The sequence below is a fragment of the Dromiciops gliroides genome, chromosome 5 (assembly GCF_019393635.1).
Source record: "Dromiciops gliroides isolate mDroGli1 chromosome 5, mDroGli1.pri, whole genome shotgun sequence".
Lineage (NCBI taxonomy): Eukaryota > Metazoa > Chordata > Mammalia > Microbiotheria > Microbiotheriidae > Dromiciops > Dromiciops gliroides.
The window spans coordinates 163,367,735-163,384,164 of NC_057865.1; positions in this window are offsets into that span (position 1 = coordinate 163,367,735).

The window sequence follows — 16,430 nt, forward strand, 5'->3', positions numbered from 1 at the left end:
TTCCATTTTTTCTAAAACCATTATCCTCATTTTATTGACCCTAATTCTATCCCTTCTTTCAACCTCATCTTTTTCCTGGAATTGTCCCAGTAACATTGTATTCCTAATTTATTATTAAAAGATAAAGCCATGTTTTTTATATTTGCTTTTGTTAAATCATCACTTTTATCTTCATTATATGCCTTTAAAACATGTTTATCAATCAAACCTTTGTGTTTCTACAACAGTTCTATTAATTACAAGCCTTAGATGAAGGACTGATGGAGCAATGACATGACTTTTTTTTTTTACACCCCTCCTCTATACTTATCATGTTCTCTTTCCCTTTATTTTCTTCCTCTGAACTGAAATGTAAGCTGTTTGAGGACAGAGATTGCTTTGTTGTTTCCTTTTTATTTCTAGCACCTAACACTATACTTGGTCCAAAGTAAGCACTTAATAAAGCCTTGCAAAATGAATGAATCAGTGAATTATAGTTATTTTTTTATCTATCATCTCTTCTACAAGAATATACCTCTTTAGGGCAGGGACCACCTCTTAATTATTTTTGGAGCTCCTTTTTGATTTAGTAGAGTTCTCTCTATATAGTAGGTGCTCAGTAAATGTTACAATGAGTTGAATTGATTCATGTTCAAAACACCAAGTGAAGTCATGACTTGCTGTGTGTTCTTCCTCCAATGCATAGGTTTAAGGAAGTAATTGAGAATTTAGGATTTCAACAAATGTTAATTCTCTGAATCTTTTACCAACTTGACTTGGGCAAGCTTTCTGTGACTGTCATTTGAACATTTCAGTTAATTGAAATGAGCATAATATGTATTTTGCAGCAGTGTTTGGCAAAGCAAAGAGGAACCATAGATTTATAAATAGAATCTTGGATAAGGGAAGTCTGAGTTAAATTTTCAGGTCAAGCCTGTGATGTTTACTAGCAATTGACAATATCATACTCTTTTAAGCTCTCTGGACCTCAGAAAACTTTCTTACTAAGTCTCATTTAAATAGCTTGTGGTGTCCCACACTGATGAAATCACAGATCTCTGATAGAATTAGAATAATAACAGCAATTAATAAATCGGGGTATTACTTTTGCCTTTAAATACTAAACTCCAAGAAGTATGCAACTTTCCTTAAGTATTTGAATTTTAGCTTAGGTAAGGAACTGGACTGTCACTGGGATAGAGGGGATCTCAAAATATCATCCAATTCTTTTTTTTTTTTTTTTTTTTGCAGGGCAGTGAGGGTTAAGTGATTTGCCCAGGGTCACATAGCTAGTAAGTGTCCAGTGTCTGAGGCTGGATTTGAACTCGGGTCCTCCTGACTCCAGGGCTGGTGCTATATCCATTGCGCCACCTAGCTGCCCCAAATATCATCCAATTCTTCACTTTGCTTTTTAGATATGTATAACATTACTCTTCCCAGATAGGTGTCTTCCTTTCTTTGACAGGGATGTGACAAAGCCACCTCAGACAGACTCTCCAGAGACAACTGTCAAATTATTAGCATGAAAATTATGCCTCAAAGCTTGGCAAATGTTACAAATCAGGGCTTTATTTATTGTTTCCTTGATTGAGTAGACTTATGAAAGTCATGCAAAATCTCAGTAATGCAGATGAAATTTAAAAGTACATCTCTTCTTGTACAAAATGACAAATGTAATAGTTTACATAATCATACATGTATAACCGATATCTGATTGTTTGTCACCTGAGAAAATGGGGAGTGGAGGGAGAGAAAGAGGGATAAAAATTGGAACCCCAAACTATAAATAAAAAAGTTTATTATTTTTTAAAAAATACATCTCACACACATATAGGTATTTGTGTGTATGTTTTCAGATATTTTTAAGATTTCACTGTTTCTTGATTAAAGGGTTGTACGCAAGGGAAAAAAATGTTTAAAGGTCAGCCCCATGTTATTCTTCCAGTGAAGTCCTTGGCTTTCTTGAGTGCCTTTTTTCCATTGTGAAAAGCCACTTAATCCTGACTTCTTTGATTTCCTCTGAAAATGGAGCTTAATGCTCCACTTCTCCATGGTTGTCTAGTGATGATTCTCATGGGTAGTTTGTAAAGCACTTTGCCTTCAAGTTTTACCATTGCTCAGCAGTGATGACATTAAAGCATTAAAGCTCTGTTTCTTCCAAGCCTGAGGTTTACCATTCCTTCTATTGTCATTTTTGTTTTTGGTCTGGCTGTTATAGGGAGAGAATGGTCGAAAGGAAATTGGTCAAAAGAAAAGCACTGACAACTGGATTGAGTAAAGTAGAGTCGTCTGGGGGTTGGGTAACAGGAAGGAGAGTGGGAGTAGGGGAACTTAGTATATGAATGATATGATCACTGCAAAACAGGGCCAACCTTGCTAGAACACAGAGAGCAGATTGGGTTGCAGTGACAGCAGCATTGGATTTTTTGCAGTCAAAGGACAATGGTTTAAATCCCAGTTCTGCTACTTACTACCTTTACTACCTTGTATAAGTCACCTAACTTCCCAGGGCCTCAGTTTACTCATCTATAAAATAGAGTTCAACTAGAAGAACTCAGAGATTTATTCCTGTTCTAAATCTTTGATAATTATATATATGCTTCAATGACATGAACACAGGTAATATGATATATTGGATGGAGCCCTGGATTTAGAGTCAAGAGACCTAGGTTCGTATCCGGCTGGATTATTTCTACTAGCTATGTGATAGTGTGGTACAGAAAGGAAAGCACTGGTTCAGGAATCAGAAGACCTGGGTTCGGGGCAGCTAGGTGGCGTGGTGGATAGAGCACCAGCCCTGGATTCAGGAGGACCTGAGTTCAAATCCGGCCTCAGACACTTCACACTTACTAGCTATGTGACCTTGGGCAAGTCAATTAACCCCAATTGCCTCACAAAACAAAACAAAACAAAAAAAAGAAGACCTGGGTTCTAGATTTACCTTTGTCTATAGGACTGTGGGAAAGCCTTTCAACTTCCCCAGATCTCAGCTTCTTCATCTGTAATAGAAGAGACCTGGACTAGATGTGCTCTGAGGTCACTTCCAGGTGCAGGTCGATGATCCTGGGAATCCTAGGCAAGTCACTTGTAGTTGACTCAGAGATGTCCCAACATAAAACCCTATCTACTAAATACTAATTTGCATTAATGGGCTGAGTTCCCCCATGTTGTCAAAATCATAGATTCTTTGGGTAATCTTTATGAAAGATTGATGGACATTGTCTCCCACTCCCACATTTCTGCCTTACTGCCAATCCTACCATTAAAACTTCATTCCTGGGGGCAGCTAGGTGGTGCAGTGTATAGAGCACTGGCCCTGGATTCTGGAGACCTGAGTTCAAATCCAGCCTCAGACACTTGAGACTTAATAGCTGTGTGACCCTGGGCAAGTCACTTAACCCTCATTGCCTGCCCCCCCCCCCAAAAAAAACCCTTCATTCTTTGACCTTGAAGTCTTTTAGGTCTTTTAGAATCAATCAGTCAGCAAATATTTATTAAGGTCCTACTATGTGTCAGGTACTGTTTTAAATAATAGTGATACAAAGAAAAGAAAAAGACAGTCCCTACCCTTGAGGAGTTTACAGTCTTCAACCATTATCTAAGTGGGATTAGCAGACAACTACCCGAGGTGACAAGGGGATCAGAGAGCTGGAATGGAGGGAGGAACAGAAGAGAAGAAAGGCTGAAGGAAAAGATCAATCCTAAACAAACAACCCCTCAGCTGACTTCAAAGTTTTGCAGAGGACAAGTCCAACCAGTCTAGAAACTCAGAGTAACTTGAAAAACATGTTCTTTTGAAATCTAATTGTTGATATTATTATTATTATTTAGTTTAAATTTCAAGTTTTAGGTGAAAAGGAGTAGCAATGTATGTCCTAAAACTCTATATTTAAGAAAAGCATCCATTTGTCATCCTGTGTTGGGTGGAAGGGGAATGGAGTTGCATACTACCCCATGGAAATCCTTGGAAAGCTTGCCCTCGGGGCTTTTTGTAGTCCCCATACTGAGACCTCTAATCTAGTTGGATTAAGTATTGTTTTAGGATTAAATTTTAGATTTACACATCATATCTATCTGCTTCCTAACCCCCTGTTCTCTTAAAGCGTGGATGGATTATGATCTCTACGGGACCCATTTTCAGTTTGGGTAAATATTTAGCTGGCGTTGCAGTGAAAGTGACTTATGGCATTTGGGGCAGGAACTGCCCCAGCACTTCGAAAATGCAGCATGTCTTCATGGTTCTTATTAGATGTGCAGAGAAAAGGGGCAAATATAGAATGGCTCTGTTACTGTTTATGCAGCCGTTTCCCTCATGACAATCTCACTTGGTTTCTTTTAAACGTTTTTATAGGTATCTTTTGTCTTTATATCATCTTTCTTTCCCACATATCTATTCTCTTTCCAAAGAGCCAGACCTTCAAAGAAAGAAAGAAAACACTTCCACAAAACTAACCAACACAGCAAACAAGCTGGTCATCACATGCAATACTTCACACCCATCGTCACCCACCTCTGCAAAGACACAAGAGAGGTACATTCTCAGTTGTCTCCTTTGGGTCCATGCTTGGTTAGTATAATCACACAGCTTGACTTTTTTTGTTCCATTTACATTCATTGTTCTAATTCATTCTGTATATTGCTTTCTGGTTCTGCTTACTTTATTTTGCATTGATTTATCTACCTCCTCGAACTTCTAGAAGGAGCCTTGGAAGAAATTAAGTCCACCCTTCCCCCCCTCATTTTACAGGTGAGAAAACTGAGACAGAGAGGTTAAGTGACTTTTCTGAGATGACACAGTAAATATTTGATGTGATATTTGATCCCTGGACTACTTTGCTCATTTCATTCCCTCTCGTATGAGCATCTGCTTTATTTCTTTGCAACTACAAAACGTGATGCTTTAATATGTATGTAAATAATATATATGTGTACATAAACATACACATGTACAAACCTACATTTTCATGTTTGTACACATACACACAGTGCACATGTACATATGCATGCACAGGCACACATGCATGTATACATATACATGCACATGCATATATACATACAAATTAGATGGATGGATGGATAGATGATATAGAAAAATAGATACATAGATAGGTAGATAGATAGTCAGTCTTTCTGTTTATCTTTGACTTCCTTAGGTTATGTACCTAGTATGTGTACCTCTTGGTCAAAGGAGATGTGCATTTTTGTCATTTTCTTAGCATAATTTGAAATCAGCATCTTAGCAAGCCATTGCTTAGAAGGAGGCAGCAGTGAATATTAATAATGCAATTTGAATCAGAAAAGTTGCAGTGGCAAGCAGCCTAGTTACTAAAGATTTCTCAGTCGGATGGTTTGACAGTATTGCTGAGGGATGTGCTTCCAAAGTTTTTTTTTTTTTTTTGCCCCTCCTCCCATTCTCCTACCATCCCCTGTTGATGTGAGTGAAAATCTGGATAATTGTTGAGGATAATAGAATCAATCATAATATTCTTCCTCTCTTTTTTAAACTGCAATTGCCCAGCATACAGAGAATATAGAAATGACGCAGGAAATACCTACTAGGCATCTCTAATTGCATTTCTTAGCCAGCCAAATTCACATCCATGTATTGAGTCCAAGAAGAATTGGAACTTAAATGTGAATGGTAAAAGCTTTGAAATGTAGAAGAGAGATTTCTGATTCTAAATTAGCATCAAAATATGTGCGGAGAATTCTAATTTTGAACATGTTATATTTCATGTCTTTGATATTTGTAGAGCTCCTGCAACTGTTTCCAAATCCACCATTTTGTGCCTTTGTCTTGGGTCACATGAGACTGGTGTTTCTAAATTTGACTTTTATAATTGAATCCAAGACATTTTTCCCATCTCTATGTTTATTTGTGTTATTATAGGATAGCAACATGGTACAGTCTAAAGAACGTTGACTTTGGTGTCAGAGGACCTAAGTTCAAATCCCAACTCTGGTATTTCCTCCTTTTTTCACTCTGGGTAAATCGTTTCACCTCCCTGGGCTTCAGTTTTGTGAAATGAAGTGGTTGGCCTCCTGAGGTGCCTTACATTTGAAGATCTATTATAACATAAGGATATTAAGACAAAGTAGCAACCTGACTCATTGACAGCAAGTAGGTTGTTTTTTGTTTTTTTTTTTTTTGGTGAGGCAGTTGGGGTTAAGTGACTTGCCCAGGGTCACACAGCTAGTAAGTGTTAAGTGTATGAGGCCGGATTTGAACTCAGGTCCTCCTGACTCCACGACCAGTGCCCTATCCACTGTACCACCTAGTTGCCCCTCAAGTAGGTATTTTTGACATTTGCTCCTGGCCCATGGAGTTGGGTTGGGATACCCCAGAGGATAATCTGGCATTTGTGGGCTAACCAGTCACTCTGGTGACTAACTGAAAAACTGTTTTGAACCCAGCCTATCAAACACAAGACCTTGTTGCCCACAACTGCACATACTGCTTTCTTCCCTCCTCAAATATTTGTTTTATTTCAAAGCTATATGATACATTAATAGCAGAAAAAATTACAGGGTACCATATAGATCCCTTTTGTTTAAAAATAAATGTACATTTTGTACAAGAAAACTTGAATTAAAAAAATGAAGGAAAGTGAAAAATAGCATACTTCAGTGTGTGTTCCTTCAATATCAGTTCTGTCTTTGGAGGTGGATTCTTGTACAAAATGACCAATATGGTAATGTTTCACATAATCATATATGTATAACCCATATCTGATTTCTTACTGCCTCTGAGAGGGGGAGGGGAGGGAGGGAAGGAGGGATAAAAATTGGAACTCAAACTATAAATAAAAAATTTTTATTACTAAAGAAAAATAACTTACATAATGGTAACCTCCAATATGGTTCTTAAAATTCTCTCCATCATGTTATCTTTTCCTATTTTTCTTCCATGTCTACTTCAGTGTTTCAACATTTAAAAAACCAACAAACCTATGATTTCATAGGTATAATCTTTCCACTGAAGCAGATTGTAACTTCTCCATTATTTAGCTGATGGTCTTGGTGAGGTACTTTGAAATAAAAGTTATTAATTGGTAGCCAACCTATTGACGATGAACCCCTTAACATTTAACCAATTGGTCTTTGGATGACATATCCATTATGAATTTTGTCAACTCCATTGTGTCCTCATAAGCTCTATATACTATACTCTAAATGTATTTTCAAATTGATATAAGGCTCATATAGATGCAATCTGTAATGGTAGTACTTTGCAGTTAGGAATGAAAAAACGAATTAATTCCCAAATGCAAAAAATTAGACTTCAAAAGTTAGTAAAATACCACAAAATAATGTCAAATTTTAATCTGGGATGGTGGGGGTTACATAATGTTTTGTGAGTTTTGGTGCTAGATGTGACCTTAGGGATCACTGCCTTCTTACTTCTCATACATAGCACTCCATTTCTTGACCTTGTATCTTTGCATTGATGGTCCCTCATGTCTTCAGTGCATTCCCTCCTCACTTCTGCCTCCTTACATTCCTAATTATCTTCAGGACCTCTACACACACACACACACACACACACACACACACTTACATTATGTACATGTTATCCCTCCTTCCCGTTAAACTCCTTAAGTGCAGGATCTATTTTGCTTTTATCTTTGTATACCAGGGGGCTTTGGCTTGGTGCCCAGCACATAGTAGGTGAATTATTTTTTGTTGATTGATTGAACCCCTCTTTTACATATGAGGAACTTCACACCCAGAAAGCTAGTAAAGTAGCACAATAATAGGGGACTGTTCAATAACAGTATTTTAAAGTTCTTTTTGACATTCTCCATGTTCCAGATCATACCTTCCTCTTCCATTTTAATTCATGCACCCTCATGCACTCTCAGTTCTAGTCAAACTAGACAGTTTAGTTAGTTCTTGGATCAGATGTTTTGTATGTGAATTCTATGTGTCTGTAGCAAAATTTGCATTATATTCTGAAGGTGACCCATCCCTAAAGGATAGGGAGTGCCAAGAAAGTTGTTCAATAAAAGAATTAAAAACTTTATAGTGAGGGGCAGCTAGGTGGCGCAGTGGATAAAGCACTGTCCCTGGATTCAGGAGGACCTGAGTTCAAATCCATCCTCAAACACTTGTCACTTAGTAGCTGTGTGACCCTGGGCAAGTCACTTAACCCTCATTGCCCTGCAAAAACAAAACAAAACAAAAATCACAAAAACCCACAAACACAAAAAAACAACCAAACAAAAACAACCTTTATAGTCTCTTAGAAAAAAATGAACCTATTAAAAAACAACAACATGACTTTGAACTCTTTCAGGCCATGTCAATGAAATTTGAGCTCTGGTAGGTCTAAAAGGTCCTAGCATATAGAAAGGACTTCAGGTACTGCCCTTGGGACCACAACTTGTTACGTGTCTATTCCCTGAGACCCAGCCTGGTGTGTAATTTAAGATTCTAAATGTGGGTTCTAATCTGTTCCCCCAGTTTTGGGGGAACCTGACTAAAATCACTGATAAAACGAGTTTAGGTTTTTAAGGGTTTATTGAAAGGTAGAAAGAGAAAGATTGAGAACAGAATTCCAACAGTGTGGCAATCCTATCTTTCTTCAATTTTCCTGTGAAGTCCTCTGCTACCGCCGCCACCACCACCACCATAAAGTCAGGAACCCAAAAGAGACAACCCTCTCCTCGCAGGCCCTCCTTCCTCCTTCTGTCCCCTCCCAGAAAATGGGAGGCTCCTCAAGTTGATTGGCTGGTAGCCTTGGTGGACAGTACCCATGCACAAACGTTACTTCCTGACACCAAGGAAAAGCCGCATGGCCTTGCCCTCTGAGGCATTCTCCTCATGGTGGAGCTTTCCTATAGTAAGTCTCCAGTAGGTGGCGTCATTCCAATCATTACACTGAGTAAGGTGAGAAGCCATCAGTAGGTGTGTTCTGGCTACTTATGGGAAATGAAGAGGATGGATTGTTATCTGTGGTGGTGGAGGGAGTACGATATTGTTGTTGTTCAGTTATTTCAGTTGTGTCCAACTCTTTGTGATCCCACTAGGGGTTTTCTTGCAAAGATTCTGGAGTGGCTGGCTATTTCCTTCTCAACTCATTTTACAGAGGAGGAAACTGAGGCAGATAGGGTTAAGTGACTTGCCCAGGGTCACACAGCTAGTAACTGCCTGAGGCTGGATTTAAACTCAGGAAGATGAGTTTTCCTTACTCCAGGGCCTGCACTCTATCCTCACCATCACCAAGCTGCCCTATAGTCTCTGAAAAGCTAGAAGATCTAAAAATGAAGTGCATGTGTGGGCAGGGAGGAAATAGATGGCAAAAAGATATCTAAGAAAGTTCTTCTGGCATTGTTTTCCTCATGTGACTGGAATTTAAACTCTTCCCACTTTTGCTTTGTAGTACACAGATGCTGATAGATAAAATAAAAGACAAGCCCAAAGGCAATGTGGTACAATGGGGAGTGGGCCATGGATTCAAGAAGACACATGTTCAAACCCTATCTCTGATCAGCTGGGTGACAATAGGCAAGAGGAGCGATCCTAGATTTAGAGTTGAGGGAGATATCAGAGGTCAACTAGTGCAACCCCCTCATTTTATCGATGAGAAAGCCAGGGCCTAGAGAAGTGGTTTGCCTGAGATCACACTGATGGTGAAGCCAGGATTTGAACAAAGATCTTCTTATCCCAAGTCCAGAACTCTTTCAGCTGAATTTTGTCACTGTCTCTAAGTCACTTAACTCTCTGAACCTCAATGTCTTCATCTAAAATGGAGACACTAATATTTGTAGGGAAATACCTATCCTGTGAGATTGTTATGAACTTCAAAGGAGATAAGATCAGATCCGGTAACATGCTTTTTAAATTTTAAAGTGCTCTATAAATGTGAGACATTATTATTCCTCCTGCTTATCTGATATCTGTGCCAGATAAGCATATTTCACATTATGAAGTCAGTGGACTAAAAGCTCATATTGGGTAGTGGGTCCTACTAATTCTTAACTCTCAATTCCTCAGCATTTTTCTATTTATTACTTTTTCCCACAGTCCCATATGACTGAGAAGTGTGGTTTGTTTCATGTAACAGATGGGAGTGAGCGAGGAAACTGAGCTGGAAGCCTGGGGCAGAGCTAGGGTGAGAATTTATTAGCTTCTGTCTCTCACACCTGCACTCGATTCACCAAACTGTGCTGCCTCCCCATGGCTATTACTCATTTTATTAGGCTCAGCTGGGAAAGATGAATCATTATTGCTTGTGTATCCCATATGCAAGCAAGATAGTTGACTTTGGGGCAGTTTATGATCCAAGGCATGACAGAACTCTTTCACATTAGGAACTGGGGCCAGGCCTTGTATCTTTTCGATATACATATATAGTGTTACTATCCTTTCCTACCTCCTTTTAATTTAATTGGTTATTTTTTCATGAGTACAATTGTGTATGTTTGGCCCACAACATTAAAAAAAAAGTCTTACCGATTCTTCTCTTGGAAGGAGAAAATTAGTTATATAGCTAGGGGGTCTATTGGGTTTAGAGTCAAATCCTGACACTTGGAGAATCATAACCTTCTCCTAATACACTATTATTGCTTTTGAGTAATTGACAAGTCATTAACAATTCCATAGACTAGGCAAAACTTGAGAACATTTAATGAATCTGATACTTTATTTGATGCCTTGTGACTACATGTGATCAATGCCATGACTCTTGGCTACCTTATAAAGTTTCTAAAGGCTACAAAGCTATTTGCTACCCAACCCAGTTTTATCCACCCTCCCTCCCCAATTCCAGGGTCTAAAAGTACCAAAAGATTGAATTAGACTAGAGATTATTGGGCAAAAAAGTAATTTGGGTTATTCCAGTCCTAGTCAATGCCAGCGATGCTTCACTCTCCAGACTTTGCAACCATACTTCAGTCTCCTCCACCCCTTTATCCCCTTTTCCTAATGGTGAGTTTGCTTTAGAACCTCCATTTGTAATGTAAGGAAGGCCTAAACAAAGCACGTTTCAGTCTCTAGACTAAACCTCCATATTCCTTTGCTTCCTTCTTCCCTTCCTTTTCATGTTTCCTTCCCAGCACAATCCTGTGATGTAGGTAATACTACTATTACCACTACCTGACATTTATCTTAATTTTAATGGTTTTTTAAATTGGTTTTAAAGTTTGCAAAAAAACCCTACTTTACATGCATTAATTCATAAGAGCCTCATAAGTATTATTATCTATATTTTTTGCAGGGGAAGATAAAATAGACTCGGAAAGGTCAAATGACTTGACCCTGTTCACAAAGTCTTGTTCTTTATGCCCTATTTTCTGACAACTTTTGCTCTCCTCTCTAATGCCCATCTCTGTATTGAAGCCCCTAAATGTTAAACATGGTGATTTAACTTGGGGGATTCTCCTCCCGTTTTCCATAAAACCTCTCTCTCTCTCCCTACCCTCTGTAACAGATGTTGGCACATAAGCTGCAATTATCTTCATGGTTTGTCTTTTTACAAATGCTCATCATGATTGTCGCAATATGAGATAATTGAGTATTCCATCCAATGAAGTTTCTTTTTGCCTTTAAATTATGGATAAAATCAGTGTAGTACAATGGAAAGAACATTGATTCCCTGGAAGTCAGGTGGCTTGGGTTCCAGTCCTGTCCAATACTACTACCTGTGGGTGATCTTGAAGAAGTCGGCCTCCTTGGGACTCATCTACACAATGAAGTGGTTTTGGCGTGATGGCCTCCCAGCACCCTTTCAGGTCTAGACCTATAACTCCCCCAACTCCTCTATTTACTTCTCCAGGAAGAACAGTGAGGCATCCTTCAATTTATCCATGACTTTCTTTTGTTGTCTGGAATCATTTATAGCAAGAATGTCAATACTGCTTTAATTCGGTTCCTCTATCCCTATATCCATTCGCTGGGGATGGGGAAAAGAAGTTATATTTAGAGAGCTAACAATTAGGTATCTGTCTACAAATGATTTAAAACTCTGGTTCTTGGTGTAGGGCAGCTAGGTGGTGCAGTGAATAGAAGGCTTGTCCTGGAGTCAGGAGGACTTGAGTTCAAATCCAACCTCAGACATTTCCTAAATGTATGATCCTGAGCAAGTCACTTAATCCTGTTTGCCTCAGTTTCCTCACATGTAAAATGAGATGGAGAAGGAAATGACAAACCACTCCAGTATCTTTGCCAAGAAAACCTCAAATGGAGTCACAAAGAGTCAGACACAATAAACAGTAACAAAAAGCAACAACAACAAAATGGTCCTTTGTACCAGGTAGTAAGCAAAAACCATTTCGATAAACAATGCAACTAATTCCTAAGTTGTGCCTTTCTAGGGACTCCCAATTCTCATCCTTAATTAAAATTAACACTATAAGATATAATAAAATTCATCAGACACGTGTTTTACATATCTGATGAATTTTATCATATCTTATAGTATTAATTTTATGGTTCTAAAGATGAAAAGCTAAAAAGAAGTCATTTAGTCCATCCTCTTCATTTTAAAGATGAAGAACCTGATACCTGGGCAGGTTAAAGAGCTTTCTTACAGGTCACATCAGTAATAAGCTTTGCAGAGACAATTACTTTGCAGAATGTGTCAATCAAGTAGCTTCCCATCATGGGAGGGAGAGAGGAAGAAATGGAAGACCAGGTACAATGCCCTGCCTCACTCTACCCTGCATCACTTCAGAATCTGTAATGGGTATCCCCATATTTGGGAAGTGGGGTTGGAAAACAAATCTGAAGTTAGACTTCTAGGTTGAGGAGATAGGGGGCATTTTTTCGGAGACTGCAAAATGTTTCCTTTTGTTGCAGAGATGAGAGGCTAGTGTTTTGTGGTTTTTTTTTTCAGAAATGTTTGAGGAGCCCCGTTTTGTGGATTACTATGGCTACTAACTTAATGGTAATAGATGAAATTTATATCCAGCCTTTAGGTTTACAAAGCATTTCTATACAACAGAATCTCATTTAAGCCTTACATCAATCTGGCGCATTAGGAGCTATAGGAATTAATTTGCCTATCTTACACATGAGGAAACCGAGGCTCAGAGAAGCTGCTTGTCCATGTTTACACCAATGAACAAATAAAATAAAATCACAAGTAGGATCTACCTGACTCCTAGTCTAGTACTCCGCCCACTACCCCAGACTGATGGCTAAGCTTTCTGGGAAACAGCAGCAGGGAGGATGGATGCAACAACACTTTTTCATCCCTGCACTAAAGCTTTTAAAAGTTCCTTTGTGATCCCAGATATATTTTGATTCTTACACCTCTCTCATCACTGTGGAGAGCCAGCTTTCCCTCAAATTGCTCCCTCAAAATGGAGGCTTTCCTGTGGACAAACTATCTCTAGGGGCAAAGGAACAAAATGCAGAACATCACTTGAAATTGTACACACACAAGGACATCGGGAGTGACCTTCAGCAGAAAGCCAGAAGGCTGTAATCATCTTAATGAGACATTCTGAAAAGAAATCTCGTTTCTGAGTGGGCTCCCCAGGGGGTAGAGAGAAAAGCAAGAGGAGAGTGTGAGGGGTGGAGATGAGCCTGGCTGGCCAGTGCTTTATTATTGTTGTGGAGGTTAGAGAAGCAGCCTTCCCAACATCCTGGAGTTTATGTGGTACAGGGGAGAGGGTAACTGCTCTGCTTACATACAGGGGTCATTCTAGCTTCCAAAATGGAATGTAGGTGACATAAGAGACAGTAAGTTTATCTGTATCCCAAGGCAAACAAACTTTACAATTCTTATATTCAGTTGTATGATTTCTTTGGAAATGAGACCAAAAGTAAAGGTCTGACATTCATGGTATAGATTTGGTACTAAAAGAATCCTATGATGTCTTTCATTCATACCAGACCCTGCCGTGAGTAGTAGGGGAATGTTCCCTTCAGATGCTTGCCTAATTCATTCATTTATTCATCCATAAATCTAGCCATTCAACAAATATTTATTAAGCATCTACCGAATTGTTCTAGGTGTTGGTTGGAGTTTGATATCAGGTTTAGCTGAGACAAGATCCTTTACCTTCTCCATTAGAGTGTGAGTTCCATGAGCTCAGGAACTCTGTTTTTTGCCTTAGTTTGTACCATCAGAACTTTGTTCAATGGCTGGCACATAAGTACTTAATAAATGTTTTTTAATCAATTGATTTGAAGTTATGTGAGTAAAGGTATGGGGATGAGAGAGCACAGGGCATATTCAGCTGGCTTAGTAGACCAGCTAGGCAGATGTTCAGTGAGTGTAGAGAGGAGTAATATGAAGTAGCGCAGCAGCTAGGTGGCACAGTGGATAGAGCACCATCCCTGGATTCAGGAGGACCTGAGTTCAAATCCGGCCTCAGAGCCTTGACACTTACTAGCTGTGTGACCCTTGGCAAGTCACTTAACCCCAATTGTCTCACCAAAAACAAACAAACAACAACAACAAAAAAATGCAAATAAAAACCAAACCAAAAACAAAATAGGAAGTAAAGCTAGGGATGCCATATTGTGAAGGGTTTTATAAGCCAAGCAAAGGAAACTGACTTCTTTATCTCAAGCCCAGGGGACCAGGTTGAAGATTTTTGAACAGAGGAATATTATGACTAGACTGATGCATGAGTAAGTTAATTCTGGTAGCATTGTCTGAAGGAATGTATTTGTGGGAGTGGCCAGGGGTGGGGGAAAGCTAACATAATAGACCAGGCAGGACTAATCCTAGACTGATCACTATGGAAATAGAAAGAGATACAGATGTGAAAGATGGGTATCTAGGGACAGATATGAGAGATGTTTCAGAGATGGAAGTGGTAGACTTTGGTATATAACTGAATATGAGATTTGTAAGAGAAGGAAGAGGACCCCAAAGTTTTAACCATGGGAGAAAGAGTGAAGGGTAGAACCACTGACAGAAATAGTGATTTCAGAATGAAGAGCTTGTGTTGGGGGAAACCTAATGGATATCATTTTAAACATACTGAATTGGACACACTAGCCCAGGGCATCCAGGTAGGCTTCTGGAGTTGAGGATCTCAATATCAGAAGAAAAATCAGTCCTGAAAATATAGTTTAGTTACATAGAGTGTCCCAGGTCCACTCACATGCTCCTTCAAGTTTAATTGCTAACAAATCTGCCTGATTTTGCCCTCAATGTGTTTACTTTTTCCAAGGAGAAACAATTGGGAGCTTAAATAAATATCATTCTTCTAGGGCTTTTGGATCCAAGAACCCATATTACTGATATTGCTCCATAGGTACTGGGTACAAGTGGGCACTTTATTTTCAGGCTTGAAGCACCAATGAGTGTGTCAGTCTCCATCTGGCCCAGCAGTCACTTTGTCCAGGTTTCTAAAGTCTCTAGGGGAATTTATGTCCAAAGACATGAAATATACTCACAAACTTTCCAGATCTCTGGAGATCAGAACACACCTGCGCTGAAAATGCAATGTGACTCAGTTGTGATTAAGGGCAAAAAAAAAAAATGAGAAAAAAAATACTGGGGTTTCCCTTCCATCCCAAGTGGAAAATAAAAGTCAGTCCTTGAATGAAGCCCCTTAACAGAATTGAGTACTGCTGGGCAGGAGAGTTTTATAAAGCAAGACTTTGTAAGCCTTGATGAGGGTTATGGGATATTTTGGACCCCATGTGGTCACACCTTTCCTATGTCAATAATGTGAAATTGGGTATAACATTCAGCACTGCTCATTAAAGAGGGTTGGTCATAGGAAAGAAAAGAAAGAGAATTTCTGAGAAAATTCAAATAACCTTAAGAAACATCTGCTGGAAAATGGTATAAAATATAATTATTGCTTTCTAATTCTTGTACCATCTTTGAAGTGTGTGTGTGTGTGTGTGTGTTTATCTGTGTCATCTGTGTCTTTTAGATGGGCTGAAAATATTCAAATAGCTACCACCAACCTGGATACAAGACTATGGAAATGCAAGGCATTGTTTGTACAGATCTGAAAAGAAACACGACAGTATTAGTATTCAGAGTGCTTACTATATCTTACCCAAGTATACTGTCAAATATTGTGTAATTTTGAGGATTCTCTTAGGGGTTGAAACTGGATCTTATATTCTCTTATAATACTGGGAAAGTGCACCTTTTTAAAATTTGAGACAGGACTTTTGTCTAGTTGCTGTGATAGTTTCTGTTTGTTTATTATCTAGTTTTGCCTTGTGCTAATTAAATTATAAGTTCAAAGAGGACAGGGATATATTGTGAATATCTTTTATATCTCCTATAACTAGACTCAATGCAAGTGCTAGATAAATATTTGTTTATTGGGAGTATTTATTTATCCATTAATTACTTTGCTAGGTGCTTTTGAAAGTACCCTTTCCCCTTTCTTGTGGAAGTAAAATTCATCTTTCCCAACCTACAGTTACATATTAGTCTCTACCCCTTCTCCTCTTTTATGTCCTTTGTTTTTGAGTTGTTTTTCAGCCATGCCCAACTCTCCATGATCCCATTTTGGGATTTTCTT